The sequence below is a fragment of the Mesoplodon mirus genome (assembly GCF_964341445.2).
Source record: "Mesoplodon mirus genome assembly, chromosome: 14".
In the NCBI taxonomy this organism is placed as follows: domain Eukaryota; kingdom Metazoa; phylum Chordata; class Mammalia; order Artiodactyla; family Ziphiidae; genus Mesoplodon; species Mesoplodon mirus.
The window spans coordinates 48621028-48636791 of NC_138990.1; positions in this window are offsets into that span (position 1 = coordinate 48621028).

The window sequence follows — 15764 nt, forward strand, 5'->3', positions numbered from 1 at the left end:
GGAACTAGACAATCTGATCCCAAAAGTGATTTGGAAGAGGAAAGGGCCAAGAATAACTGAGAAGCAATTTTGAAAAAGTACAAGGTAGAAGAGCTTGCCCTACCAGATATCAAGACCTACCATCAAAATATTTAGTAATGAAGACAATATCATTTGGGCAAAAGGATAGACCAGTGGAGCAGAATAGAGAGCCCAGCCACTGGCCCACCTGTACTTGGAAAGAATATAAGGCAGAGATGTCACAAATCAGTGTGGATCTATTTAGTAAACGAGTCTAAGGAGCAACTGTTTTCATATGGAAAATACAAAATTAGATTTCTACCCTAAATCAACCCCAGGTAGATTAAAGAATTCTTCAATAAAAACAAAAAGCAAAAGTTTAAGATACAAGATGAAACTATAGAAAAATTCTTCATGACTTTAAGATAAAGAAGGATTTCTCTAAGAAATGCACACACACCAATAGAAACCAGAAAAAATGGATAATTTTGACTACATTAAAATTAACTTCTACGCAACAAAAGGCCACTATAACAAAGTGAAAAACAAGCCATAGCCTGGGAGAAGATATTTTCAGTGACTATAACATGTAAAGAAATCTCTAAAATTAATTAGAAAAAGATAAACAACACATGGGGGGAAATGGGCAAAGAATATAAACTATCGATTTGCAGAAGAGGAACCCCGGAAGGTCAATAAAAATACAGAGAGATGCTTGCTTTCACTATTAATCAAAGAAATACCAATTAAAACAGTAATGTAATACCATACACACCCACCAGGTAAGCAAAAATTTATGTTAGCCAATGCCAAGTGCTGGCAAAGATCTGTTATGTCATGGAGACTCATTCACTGCTAGTGGGATTGTAAATTGATACAAGTACTCTGGAGAGCAATTTGGCTGTTACTAGTAAAGTTGTAGGTGGTCGTGTCCAGAAATCCCACTCCTAGGCATACAGTCTTGTATATATGCACAAGGAGACATGTATTAAGATGTTTGCTGCCACATGGAAACAACCTAAAATCCATGAGACTGGATGACTAAATTGTATTATAGTTATACAATGGAATACAGTACAGTGTGTGTCAGCATAGATGAAAGTCTCATAATTGTAATGCTAGGGGAGAAATGCACATTGCAGAAGATTATGATTATGTATACACACACGTATACACACACACACGTATATAGTTTAAAAGCTGGCACAGCATAATAATACTTTATAATGTTTATGGATACATAAAAATGCAATAAATATAATAAAAAATATAAAAACATGCACGAGGATGTTGAATTCAAAACAGTGCTTCACTCTGGGAAATGAGGGAGGAGAATGGAGTGGGGAAGAAGACAGAGGGAAACTCAGCTGTGTCTCTAATATTTACTTTCTTTGAAGTAAAAAGACCTGAAGCAAATAAGACAATATGCTAATATTTTCTAAAGCTGATGTGGCCATCATTAATGCTGTCCACCAAATATTTCTGGCTCCCTGCCTTCCAGGCCCATGGTAAGATTGCATTTTCCATTCACTTTGAAGTTAGGGGTAACCTGGAGACTTTGGCCAATGAACTGAAGTGGAAGTGACTTATATTTCTGGTCTCAGTGCACAAAAGTGTTGGCCAACATGGCAGCCCAGAGGCAAAGTTTCTCTCCTCCCCAAGCCCTAAGCAGACATGATATTTCCAGATAACCTGTGGAGTACAGGTGGATGAGTGAGAAATGAACCTTTATTGCTCTCGGCCACTGAAATTTGGGGATGTTTTTTACCTCAGCACAACCAACTCTGTCCTGACTGATACAGCTGTGAAGTGTGTCCATAGGTGTTCACTGTGTTAGTCTCTGATTTTATCTACCTGTTGAAATATTACAAATACATTTTTTAAAGTTTTTAAATTGGACTGGATTAATCATATTTCTCAGTTCACGGCACATTGTCTTTATTGGTCTGCATAAGGCCCTTCTCTTATTCTATTAATTCTCATTTTCTTAGTAAGTACCTCAGACTTGGGACGGAAGCAATGTTGAAGGACAGGAGATCTTGATGTCTTGACAAAGGGAATGAATGATGGGCTCGCACTCCTAGCATGAGTCCAGGTTTCCTCCAGTGCTCTCTGGTAGCCTATAGCATCTCTCGTCAGACTGTGGGAGCCAGACTTTCCAATTAGAAAGTCTCAGCTCTTCTCCAGAGAAATGTAAACAAGAATTGTGATGAATGCAATGGTCCCAATTGTTGCTGACTCTTTATATGGTTTTAGAAAAATCATTTCACCCTTTGTTCCTAATTCTCTGATGTGTTGGAAAGTGCTAACCTTGCCCCCAGGGAGTTCCTTCCCTACCCACTTAGAGCCAACACCTGCCCTCCATCCCCACCGACCAGCAACTGTTTCCCCAGACGCAGGTCACCTCTGAGAGAAATGCTACGAAAACTTTCCACACCTCGTGGCTCCCAGGTTCCTTTTGCAGGGCTGCCTGCAAAACCCTCAGGGAGTGAAAACCCCAGAAAGAGAAGGAGGAAGGGGGCGGAGAGCTGGGAGAAGGAAGAGAAACTTGTGCTTCTGGCCAGTTCTGTTCTGTACTGTGCAGCGAAACACAAGCGGTGCCTGGAAGTCACCGTGAAATTTGATGCCTTTGAGAAGTTCCGTGGAAAGAATGACATCATGACCAACCACTCCCCCCCACCCCACCTTTTTTCCAGTGGGAGTGAGAAATAAATAGACTGACACATTTTCCAGTCAGGGAGCGATTCTGGAGAGCAAGTTTACCTTGGCTCAGGAGCTCAGGTGGGGCTGTGAGAAACCTTATCTGTGCTTGCCCTGTAAACAAGGGGCCCTCCGTCTCCCCGGAGCCTTGGCCACTGAGCAGGTGACCGCGGCAGGCAGGTGAGCAGGGCAAGCCACAGGCTGGCCAGAGCTACCGCAGAGCCAGCCTGGCCCCAAGCAGGCTGTGTTAGGTAAATATTGCCTAGATTTGACTGACAGACTCATTTACTGACTGTGGCTGCCAAGAGAAATGCCATCAAATCCACCAGATTCAAAGGTAAAACAGACGTCCCTTAATTCGATGTTTCTCAAACTGTAATGTGCCTGTGGTCACCTGGGGATCCGTTAAAATGCAGCTAGTGATTCAGCAGGTTGGGGCAGGGCTGAGAAATTGCATTTCTAACAAGCTGCGGGGTGATGCTGACGGTGCTGGTCTATGGAGCACACTGTGAGCTGGCAAAGCCTCGATGTTGAGATGGACATGTGCATTTTACACAGTCGAAATAGTTACCATTTAAGGAGCTCCGTCTGACTCTGTGACAGGTGCTGTACCAGGTGTTTTCTGTCACTGAGCTCTTTTACTCTTCATACCAGCTCTGCAAGGTGGGCATTATTATCCCTTCCCCTTCCTTGGCAGACAAGGAACTTGAGGCTAAGAGAGGTTAATTCCTGCTCTGTAAGTGTCATTTCTAAAAGCTTTCATTGCTATCTTCCCTCCCCTTCCCCGCGATCTGAAATAACCCAAAGACAAAGGATAATACACACCCTGTGTAGGGCTGGGCGTTGTCTGCTTGTGGTGATCGGCCCACTTGACATCCGAGAATGAATAATTCCTTTTGTACAGAATCATCGGGGCCAAGCACAGGACTTCAGGAATCCTGGAGTGAATGTTTGGCCCAGTAAGCCCTGGCCACAGTAGAGATAGTCACTCAGAAAGGTGGACACGTCTGGTTTTCAAATCCCTCTTGTACTGATGTGTTCACCCCTAGGAAATGCGGTTTAAGATTCTAAATACCAGGAGGAGATGCTTTGATGTGTCAGCTTGGAAAGAATGCCTCTTAAGGGCCATTTAGGACTGCAGGAGGGGAAAAAAATGCCCCAGCTTGTGGAAACACCAGCGTGAAGGCAGTTGTAATTGACTGACCCACCTGGAGATACTTAAATACCTACAAGAACTGTGATGTGCCCTTGCAACACCCAGACAACTTCCGGGTATGAACTTGCATCACGTCTGCATCTCAACAAGCAAGGCAATCCAATTAGCTGGTCCTGGCCACACACAGGGCAAAGTGGGAAAAATATGATACTCTCCCCCAGACCCTTGGAAGACCTGAATTCTGGTGACCACTTAGGAAGTCAGACTGCTCTAGAACTCCATTAGCATTTGAACCTCATCCATAGTCGTTCCAAGATGCGACCATGATTTGTACTGCAGGGTGGGGAAGGCCAGGTTCAGGTCCTCCTGGAAGCCGTTTACAACTCCATCCTTGTTACACAGAAGAAAATACTCAGAGTAGCAAGTCCCAAGACAAATTGAAGGCCTCCAAAAAGTCACATTTAATTTTATTATTTACATATTACATCATCCTAAAACGTATTTGAGGGAGTTTACGGAAACCACATTAAAGAGAGCAAAGTTTTAAAAAAAAGAGAGGGAATGTGGGAGGAAGGGAAAATAAAAGAAGAGGATTAAGCCTGGTTTGGTCAATACCTTATCAAATATTTTAAGGTCCCATGCACTTGGACTAAGTTATCTTAAATCGAGCTCTGACTTCCTAACCTACAAAGCAAAAAAGAAAAGCATGGACAGCACTCACTACACCTAGGCTATAAAAATGAAGCAACTGCTTCAGAGAAGCACAGCTATACCTGGTGCTGAGGCTCCCCATGGGGCTTCATGAGGGAGAACCAGAAGACACAGTGGAATGTCCTCAAGAGGGTCCTCAACACCAGCTCTATGGGAAATCCCACGGGTTGTTTCATGGGGATGTTTCCTCTAATGCGCCCAGTGCAGGCTGATGGCCGTGCCAATGCCTAGTTCATCGAGAGCAATTGTGAAAGATTCCAGAATGACCCCTGCGGAGGTGGCTTAGTCCCAGGATAAAAATCAGAGGCAAGGAACTGCTCTGGGAATCTGACAGTCTGATTTCTAAGCACTCCCCGCGCCTGCCTCTCTGGGAATCTGAATTCAGTCTGCTCTCCAGGTCTTGTGCCCACCTCACTTAATTTTGGGGTGTGCATCCAGAGCACTCCCAGCAAATCTGCAGACAATGAAGGTGAAGACAGGGGGCACAACCTGTAGCCCATCCCCGAGCTGGGAGCAACGGTCTGCCCGCCATGACTTGCTGGGCACAGAGCAGTCTCTTTTCCTGGGAAAGCACATGCTGAGGAGCCAGAGGACCAGTGCTGGTCCTGAGTTCACGCTCACTGACTGTCAGAACTGAGGAAAGTCAACTCCTCTCTCTGGGCCTTAGTTCTGTTGTCTGCAAAAGGGAGAAGATGGGCTGGCATCTAATCTGTCCCTTCCAGGAGGATTCCCCAAGCTGTGGTCCTCTGCGACACACAGAAAATGGAAGAGAGGCAAGAAAGCAGAGTTGCAAGCTTTGGGGTCTGTGATAGAAATGGAAATGTGCCACCTGGATCCCTTTCAGGGGAGCACCTGCTGCCCAGCTGCTGGGAGTGGGGTCAGCAGACTGCGTCCAGCTCCCAGCTCCTTCAAGGTCAGCCTCGGCTAAAGAGGGCCTCCTCTGCCAAGATCAGGCCTTCCCCAGGACTGCCCACACTGCAGATGCAGGAGAACAAAGGCCCAGGCATTTTGTCCCAACGCGGGACACTCTGACAGGTAATATTTCCCCCAAAGCTCCCCATAGGCTTGGCTGAGATTTGTTGAGCCTGCATTAGACTTCCTTCTCCGCCCAAGCCTGCTTCTTACCCTTCCTTTCATCAGTGTTGGACCCAAACCCTGTCTCCACAGCTGCCTCTGAAGAACCCAGTCTGCAACAGCTTCAGAGCACCCACGGCACAGAGACTTGCCAGATCTGACCTTCAGAACAGAAGCCTTAGCCACCAGGGACCCCAGAGTGAGAGAAACAACTAGTGTGGATGGTGTGACAACACTTATAGCCACAGCCGCAACTCAACAGGCAGTCATCACATGGACGCCCTACCCATCTAAAACTGACATGACCCTCTTCTCCCCAAATCAGTCCCTTCTGGGCTTTGTTTTTCCAGCGGATGGTGGCAGTTTTCCAGTCACCCAAGCTCAAGAACTCCAAGACTTTTCCAATTCCTTCTCCCTTCTGCTCTCACGTCCAAACAATTACCGAGTTCTAAAGCCTCCATCTCTGCATGGCTTCTCACCTTGTCATCTGCACCTCCCATGGACACAACCTCTCTCTTGGGCCATCACAGCAGGTCCCCTTCTGACCTCCCTTGCTCCAGCTTGCCCCTCCTTACTTACCGTCCAATGGTTATCCCTCTGCGGGCTCCTGTCACGGGGATGGCCCCCACTGCCCCCCGTCATTGCTCTAGGGAAGAAGAGAATGTCAGAGATACTGGAATCACACCAGTCCTTCACACCTGTTTCCCCTGTAGTCACTGGGAGGTATTTGTTGCTGCTTGTGACAAACACTCATACACAAACAAAGTGGTAAAACAACATGAATTGGATAAGTTTCTGTTTCTATTTGGATTGAGGTCAGCGTTATTTCCCTACCTTAGACCCAGAAAACAGAGTACTTGTTCAACTGCCGAGGTGCCCCTGGCATGTCAGTGTATGTGCCTGTGTGGACATGTGGAGATCCCAAGAACAAAAACAGAGCTGGGTGACTTGCTGGCATTCAATACCAGGGTATTTCTTAATGTTCCTTGTTGAACAAATAGCTTTCATCTGCCCATGTCCCCATGTGCAGAAGGGCAGGCTGTGAAGGCGGGACGCCATCTGCCTGCCAATTAAGGCTGGTGGAACCTCCCTGGGCTTTGATGGAAATGCAGCAGTTCACACACCATGTGCTTCTAGCCAAGGCATTGGCAAGTGAAAGACTAGTGCAAATACTCTGAGAAATGTGCTAGGAAGAGGGAGAGATGGGTAATCAACCATTATATTTGGCATCATCCTCTTCTAAAAGAACTGGCTTGGCCTCTCTCAGAAAACAATAAAGGGTTGCTACCTTTGCTGTTTTCTTGTTAACAAGCAACAAAATGAAATAATTGATGCCGGTTTCACTATCCCTTCTTTTTACTGTTCATCTTCAAGCAGATCCAGTAGAGAATAATTTAACACTGTACCTTTCTGCCAAGGAAGCCGAGTGTCTGCCGCTACTGCACCCTTATGTGTGACGAGCTGAGGGCAGGGAATATCAGGTCCATTTTACAGAGGAGCAAACTGAGGCCAGACAAGTAAAGAGACCTGTTCATTCTCTTATTAAGAATGTCAGACAACATCATATGTGGTGTGTAATTCATTAGTCTTTATATAGTCTTCTTTTTAAATGAGGAAATTAGTAAGAACTGGGGAACATTAGGGTCCTGGAGGTGGAGGCAATAACAGGAGAATAACCCTGGGGAACATGTGTGGAGGAGACCCCCTCCAGTGAGGAATAGGAAGTGAAGTGGGTCAGGGCTTTCAGTTGGGTTCTCCAACTACCCCTAAATAAAAAAGAGCCTGTGGCTAGGGGCGGGGGCCGCCCGCTCTCAGCCTCCTGAAAGACTGGAATGCTCTAGCTTTTTTCAATAGTAACATCAGGGCATTAAAGAATGAAGTTAGAAAACAGCCTCAGGAGGGTCTCCTTCCCTATTTCTGGTTTTCCTTTCTTTTTTTAAAAAAAAATTAATTTATTTAATTAATTTATTTTTGGCTGCACTGGGTCCTGGTTGCTGTGTGCAGGCTTTCTCTAGTTGTGGCGAGTAGAGTCTACTCTTTGTTGCAGTGTGCAGGTTTCTCATTGTGGTGGCTTCTTTTGTTGCGGAGCACAGGGTCTAGGCACGCGGGCTTCAGTAGCTGTGGCACGCGGGCTCAGGAGTTGTGGCTTGTGGGCTCTAGAGCACAGGCTCAGTAGTTGTGGCGCATAGGCTTAGTTGCTCCGCAGCATGTGGGATGTTCCTGAACCAGGGCTCGAACCCGTGTCTCCTGCATTGGCAGGTGGATTCTTAACCACTGCGCCACCAGGGAAGCCCCTGGTTTTCCTTTCTTAAGAGGATGCCAGGGTGATGAGGAATGAGACAGCCAGGTGCTCTCTCAGAAGGCAGGTGGGGATGCAAGGCAAGAGTCCTGCAGTTCAGGCTTTGATGTCAGGGTTGGGGGTGGAGGACGTGGGGGCCAGCTGCCCCACTGTCCTCAGTAGCTGGTGAGCAGTACTGTCCCAGGCTCTGCCCAAGCCCATGTGCCACGCCGTCCACTCGCAAGGCTTAGAAATCCTTCATGGAAGCCTCTGACGCCCCAGGGCCTCATCAAGCATGTGAAAGGGCATTTGGCCTTCCTCGCCTTCACGACCTGTCATCAGCTTTGCTCACACTGGTGCAGGACTTCAGCAAGGCCACCTCTCCTGGTGCACACGTGGGCTGCTTGGCCTGGCCTGGGCAGGGGTACTGGGTGCCTGGGGTCCACTTGGAGAAGTATCCTTTAGTCTAAAACTCCGTCCCTTCTTAGTACAAAGGAAGGAAGAAAATGATCTGTCCAGACTTTTTATACCCCTCCCCATTGATCACTGGCGTTAATCTGCTCCAATGCTGTCGTCAGATTCGAGCTGGGGTCAAAGATTCCCATCAGATCCCTCCAGAAGGGCTGTGACCGACTAGGGGAGTCATTTTCTATTGTGCCCATGGTTGCACCCACCCAGCCCTTCTGAGGGGTTCACTTCCTTCTCTGTCCTCTCAGGGCATGGTTTCCCCTCAGCCTCCGACCATCAACCATACTCCAGGCTTCGGGACCACAGAGATCTTCCCTCTCACCCACTCAGCCTGCCTGAAATGGCACTATTAGACAGAGACCCTGGAGGTATTGTGAGCATGTCATTCTCACAATAGTGTGAATTTGTTTGGCAGATCAAGTTCACTTGCTTGGCAGCTGCCTGAGATTAGGGTGCTGAAGAGTGGATTTTTCTTTGGAAAAGAAAAAAGATGGCTTTGGAGTTTGGGAGGCCAATATGAAGGAGGGAGCATGGGTTTCTTGAGATCAGTGGGTGCCTGAGGCGGGTCAAAAAAAAAGGTGTGAAACAAGAGGAGATGGAAAGGGGAAGTCTCAGAAGACACGATTCACATAAATTCAATCTGACCTACTTAACACTTCTGCTTAGGCCCCACCCAACTGGAGGAGAAATGCTGATATTAACTCAAATAACCTAGAGGTGAGGAAAACTGGACTGGTTTGGCTAACAGAAGTTCCAGACATTTTTCCTGCCCGAAATTTGGTGCACAGTCCATGCTGCCGAGCACAAGGCCCTTTCCTAACAAATAAGTATTCCATTCCTCGTTCAGACTTGGAGTCCTAGGGGCCTCCAGTGTCCCCTCCCAAGATCTAGATTCTTTTGCTCACTCCTGGTTCCCAGCACACCCTGGCACTTTCTCGCCCCTGGGTCTTTGCTTATGCGGTTCTTGTTGCTAGCATCGCCTTTCTCTGGCTTTTACCCATCCTTTGAGGCCAGCTCAGTAGCATCCTTTCCCTTTAGCTCCTCCTGATACCATTCATTTATTCAACAACTATTTCTTGAGTGCCTACTATGTGCCAGGCACCCTTCCAGGTGGTAAACGTACAGCAGTAAACAAAACAGACTCAATCCTTGCCCTTATAGAATTTATATTCTGGTAGTCAGCACCCTTCTCCCCAAGACAAGAGTAATCACGACACCCCCCCATGCTCACATCTCTATCACAGCAGCTATCAGATGGTCCTAGAGGGGCTGGCATCTCCCAATCTCCCCAGTGACGGACACCATGCCAAGCACCAGAGGCAGCCCCTGATTTCTTTATAAAGGGAACTCAGGGATAGAAAATCTGGTAGGAAGGGTAGAGGCTAGGGTTTTTTTTGTTTTGTTTTTTTGTTTTGTCTTGTTTTGTTTTTTAGAGGAGGACAACACATTTAGTTTTATTTCAATCAAATCACAGAGGCTAGGGTTTTTATATGCAGACGGTACTTACATAGCACATATGCTGTTTTTATTCGGCTTTATAATTATTTAGGGGATCACTAAAACAATTTAAGCATTTGTCTTAGAGCTGTGTTGGCCCGTCAGACCCTCTGTTATCACATAGTGTGTGTGCCTATTTGAGATGGTTTTGGGGGTGATGGAGATGGGAGAGAAGTAAAGACCTCCTAAAGTAATTCCTTGGAACTCCACCATCTGGCATGTAGTAGGTGCTTAATACCTCCTTAATTCTACCTATTGGTAGAATTGTTGTTGAAAGGTCAGGAAGGTGTAATATGGACCCAGCTATCTGATCCCAAGGCTGGGCACCATGTGGGTGTGAAGTACACGGGGGACTCCAGTGAGCTGGTGTTAGCTTGGGTTACAGAGTTGGCAGAGGCCTTCAGAAGGAGCTGCTCAGCGTGCATAATTCACTGCTTGTTCCTCCAAGGAGGAACAGTGGGTGTGAAATCAAGAGGGACACAGCTGGCCCTGGAGGAAGCTAGCTGACATCCTGTATATTTGAAAAGAAAACTGAAAGTGCTTTTCTTCACAAGAAACTATTGTAAGTGTTTTTCTCTTTTTTCCTAACCCCACAGGAGCCATGGAGTTTCTCTGGTCCAGAGGTGTGGGTGAAATGGCAGGGGGTAGGGTGGTATGAAGGGAATTTGGATTGTTCTGTGGTCTGTGCTCTTTGTCTAACTCGAGGAAGGTATCAGCCTGCTGGAGTCCACCCCGAGGAGCCCTCTGCTATATGATCTGTGTCCTGGTGATAGTAACCTCTTTTCTGGCTGTTAAAGTACATTCCTGTGTAGATGTGGAAAGAGAGAAAGCACGCTAGGGCCAGAGCCAGGACAGGAATGTGAGTATTTCCTTAATTGGACACGAGAGCCTTGAACTGGTTCCAGTTTTAGTGTTTTCTTTTAAGAGCCTGGACCCTAAAGATTCCATGGAGTTTTCTTTCTCTGAAAAAAATCCCTTTGGTTCAAAGCCCCCTTGATAGAAATAAAGAATAAGCCAGGGCTGAATCTCTTTGATATTTGGGAAGGCAAGAGTTCATGGGCTGCCAGATCCCAGGCTTCTTTTGGGGGTGAGAGCATTCTGGGCAGAACGTTGGAGGCTCCTCGTGAGATGCACAGGGCAAGAGCATCCACGGGCTTCATACTGGGCTGCAGGGCTCTGATGATAGGATGCAAAGCACTTCGCTCTTGAGCATTTATTAAAGCAACTTTTCTCAGCCTTATTAGTGCCCTGCGAGCTAAAAAGAGATGCTATTGCCTGCCTTATTGCTTTAGGAGTCTGAGACAGAGAGTTTACACAAGTTGCTGAGGACTTAGAGCAAAGTCAGTGGAAGGCTAGAGGCTTCTGTCCAGTGGGTTTGGGTTGCTCCGTGTGGTGGACTGCTAATTCCTTAACGGCCGAGGTGGGAGAGCGTGCCCACACTCTCAGGCCCGCTCATTCATCGTGTGCCCAGAACCCAGCTGTACGCTTGCTGGGAGGCACCGAAAACTCCATGGGGTGTGAGGGGAGCTGCTAGGACTCTGGGACCACAGCAGTGCCCACCAGGCAGAGCTTCACTGCTTGCCTCTGTTGTCTGCCCCGCAAAAGCTGGAAACTTCAGTCAGGGGGCTCCATGGGAAAATGGGGCAGTCTGTGGTTGAAATAAGTGAAAACCTGAAGCAGATGCAATCATGTCTGCTGAACCCCTTCTTTCCTCCCCCTCCACATCTTAAAAACAAGCCGTGCATCTGCTCAGTGCTTTCCAACTTACCAAGTGTTTTCATAACATTATCTCATTTCATCCTCACATCAACCCACACACATTCTTGCCTTTCAGATTTCTTATATACTCAAATGAGTTTCACTGAAAAATTGGCTAGAAACTCCCTTTCTCCCACTCACTTTTTTTTTTTTTTTTTTTAACCCCAAGCCTTTGACTGATAGTTTGAGAAATTCCTAGATTCCCAGGGTGGGAAATTTGTTTGTTCTGCCAGCCCTACTACCCTGCTGGATGGTCACAAAGGAGTCCTGACCTTTGCTATTGGAATCAACACCTGTGTATTCAGTTTATAGATTAGCTGTTAAAACAAACAAAGCCACAGAGGGGAGGATAAATGTCGCATTGTGGGGAGAATATAGGCTTTAGGACCAACAAGCCCCAGAGTCAAATTTTAGTTGAGCCATTTGAGAGTCATGTTACTTAACCTCTCAGAACCTCTTTTTTCAGCTCTAAAATGGGGCAATAGTGCCTCTGTCTTAAAGTTGTTTGTGAGGCATAAGTGTTCTAACAGATGTGAATGTATCTCAACAAACTTACTTTGTGAAGTCCCTTCTAGCTAACCCAAGAACCAGCTTCACCACTACTAGGCAAATTGCGAGCAATACTGCCTTTTTGCAAAGGCAGAAGGGACATAAAGTGTGGGAATATGTTGCTAAATGAATGTGGATGGAGACTTTTTTACTCGATGAGTAATTAGAGACATGTCCTGCATATATGGCACAGTGGTGTCTGAGATAACTCTAATAAGATATAAAGCTCAGTACCTTTATTCTTTTTTTTAACGCTTATTTTAGGTGAGAGTGAGAAGGAGCTGGGAAACTGGATTTATGTAATGTTGGAAAGCATTACAACTTGGATGTTTCAAGTTGTAAAGTTCTCATTACACTTGGATTTTTATCGAAGCAGAATTGCAATTCAACTTTCTAGTTCCTGGGGACAAAGGTAGGAGAAGGGACTACAGAAGCGTATTTAGTTCCCTGGTCTGCACATTGTAAATGCTCAATAAATGGTGGTGGTGGACTGAGGGGGTTTCAAGAGACCAGGTCGTGTGTTTGACTTCTGTTGCTGACTTCCTGGCAAGTGCAATGCAAGGCGTGGGGTTGTCGTGGAAAGAACATTTGACCAGCAGTTTGAAGGCCTGCGTTCAGGTTCCATCAATACCACTTAATAGCCTGGCGACCTTGGACATGCCACTTAATCTTTGATGTCTTCTCACCTGTAAAATGAGGAGACTGGACTCGGTGATTTGGAAAGTCTCTTTCAGCTCTAAGTTTCTGCAGCTCAATGCAACTTCATTAGTTTGTGTTTCTGTTTCTTCATTTATTCAAAGGAAGCAGGGATAGAAACCTATCTCATGGGGTATTGGGAAGAAATGGTCAGTCTGCAGGTTAAAATAACCTGTGTCTTTAGAGAGATGAAGGAAACACAGAGCCCCACAGCAATGTAGTAGAGTGGCTGTGTGATCCTTGGAAACCCCCCTCATTTATTTCAGCTTCTGCTGGCATATTTGTAAAGTTGTGCTATGGTAATCTTTCTACATTCTTTTGAAAGTTGAGATCTGGAAATGCTTTGAAAACCTACAAGGCACTATAGAGAGTATTCTGATTGAGAAATGGTATATTTGTTATAGTTGTATAAAAGTTTAGCACTATGCTTCCCATATTTTCAAATGAATGAATGCGTCATGGGGACCCAGAGGGGAAACAGAAACTATAGATTTGGGGTCCAACTCAAGGCTTACTTTCAACTGCTTCCTACTGACGGAGGTGAAATTTAGCTAAAATTGGCATTAATACAAAGTTTCCCCAAGAGGAGCATAAGATAATTACCTCAGTGTTCTCCAATGTGGGAAATTTTTCCAGAGGCCCGATAGGCCAGATATCTGCTGATGGAGGCCTTACTTCCCGTCCTCTTCTCAAAAATGAGGCCATTTTGACACTAAGAGGTGTGTGTGTGGGGGGGGTAGCTTTCTGAGTTTTGAAAGTTTCACAAAGCAATAATCACAAAGATATAATGCACGGCTGTTGGTGTAAAAGCGGCGAGACAGTCTTTCATGCCAGGCCTTGCCACGGGTTGCTACTGGGGAGAGATGGCAGAAGGCATCAGTTCTGCTCACCCAGGCTCTAGCTCAGGCACTCTCCTCTAAGTGCCCCAGAAAGTCCAGTCTGGAAACCAGTTCTCCAAGCACTGGCTTCTCCTTTGGTGGAGTAGTTGACATGTCACACCCACCCTTTGAGAAGCTTCCCCACCCTACACCCAAGGCACAAACAGTGCCCCCTGGCGGCAGTCACCTCACACCTGAAATCCCCACCCCACCATGGCACCTGTCCACAGAAGCATCATCGCCCTCCATCTGGACAGTACCTCCAGAGGAGCAGAATGGAGGTGGTACTTAGAAGCACGAATCAATTTCTGATTTATCTTGTGGGGAGGGAGTGGAGATGGGGGTGACGAGAAGCTCCTGAATTTCTCTGGTTGGAGGGAGCAACTAGGGGGCTGATCTTTTTTATTTTATTTTATTTTATTTTATTTTATTTTTTGGCTGCGTTGGGTCTTCGTTGCTGCACTCAGGCTTTTTCTAGCTGTGGCGAGAGGGGGCTACTCTTCGTTGCGGTGCGCGGGCTTCTTATTGCGGTGGCTTATCTTGTTGCGGAGCACGGGCTCTAGAACGCAGGCTCAGTAGTTGTGGCACACAGGCTTAGTTGCTCCGCGGCATGTGGGATCTTCCTGGACCAGGGCTCAAACCAGCGTCCCCTGCATTGGCAGGCGGATTCTTAACCACTGCGCCACCGGGGAAGTCCCTAGGGGGCTGATCTTGAAGCTGCATTTTCATCGGAAGTTCACTGTTTTTATTCAGGTTGTATATATAAATGACTAAAAATAGCAAAGTTAATTTTAATTTAATTATTCTTATCAATTCTTATCGATTATTTTTATTTGGGTTGGCTTGAGAGGGCTGATCAAATTATGAGGGCCTCCTCATGGCCCTGCCACTGTTAAATTCTCACCATTAATCCTATCCTCCTTTACCTGAGATAAACCTGATGTTTCTACTTTTAAGCGCATATATGTGGATTCAATACATTCACTATCTTTCAAAGAGCTGACTTCAATGCACACTTCATTTTGCCTAGTTTTGGATACCGTCCTCCCCCTGTCCCCCCTCCTCCCCCCTCCACACACACATAGACTTCCTCTGTCCCCAGTACACACTTAAGTCAGGGTTATAAAGCCATTTTACAGGAGACTCTGAGGCGGAGGTGTGAAGGCAACGCACTCCAGCCACAGAGGGGCAGACTCCCATCCCTGCTCTGGGGGCTGCGCAGCCTGACCGCACGAAGGGACTCCCGGCGTTGCAATTCCCGGGCAGTGTGGGAGGGGTTCGGCTGAAGCTCTTTGTTTCTTCTTGGAGGAGATCTGGGAGCCAAGTCTGGTGGGATGTGCGGCGTCCCCCAGCACCCCCGTTCCCCCGCCACGGGTCGGGTGTGTATGTGTCCAATGAAAAAACCCTACGACGACACCACATCCTTTCGCACACAAATCAAACCCTCCACGGCTCTCAGGGCTGCAGACCAGTCCCTTGCAAGCTAACGTGAGCCCCTCGGGCACTCGGTCCCGCAGCTCCGCGTCCCCTCCCACCTTCCCACTGCCTCTTTTTTAGCTGTGCTCTCATTTGCACGCATCTTCCCAGGGATAGAAGAGACGCGTCTCGGGCGCAGCAATCCAGGTGCCACGGGCGAGGATGCCAGGGAAAGGCCTAGTTTGGAGGATGTACGCTGAAGAGGGGTCCCGAGGTGTGGGCCGGGGACGGCGAGTGGGTACAAAAGAAGGCGCTGGTTGAGGGATGGCGCCCGCCCCCCGCGCCGAGCGGTCACGTCCGGAGCGGGCCCCGGCGACCTCCTCACACCATGGTCCTCTGCCCCCAAGTGCCCGCCCCCCGGCCCCGGAGGTGTGTGCAGGGAGAGGGGCGCGGGGCACCAACGCCCGCGGGATTGTAGGTCTGAAGTAGCGTTGACATTGAACTCCGGTCCCCTTGCGTGCGTGTGTGTGCGCGCGCGCGTGGCCACGCGCGTTTGCGTGTGTGAGTCGTGGGGTGGGAGCCG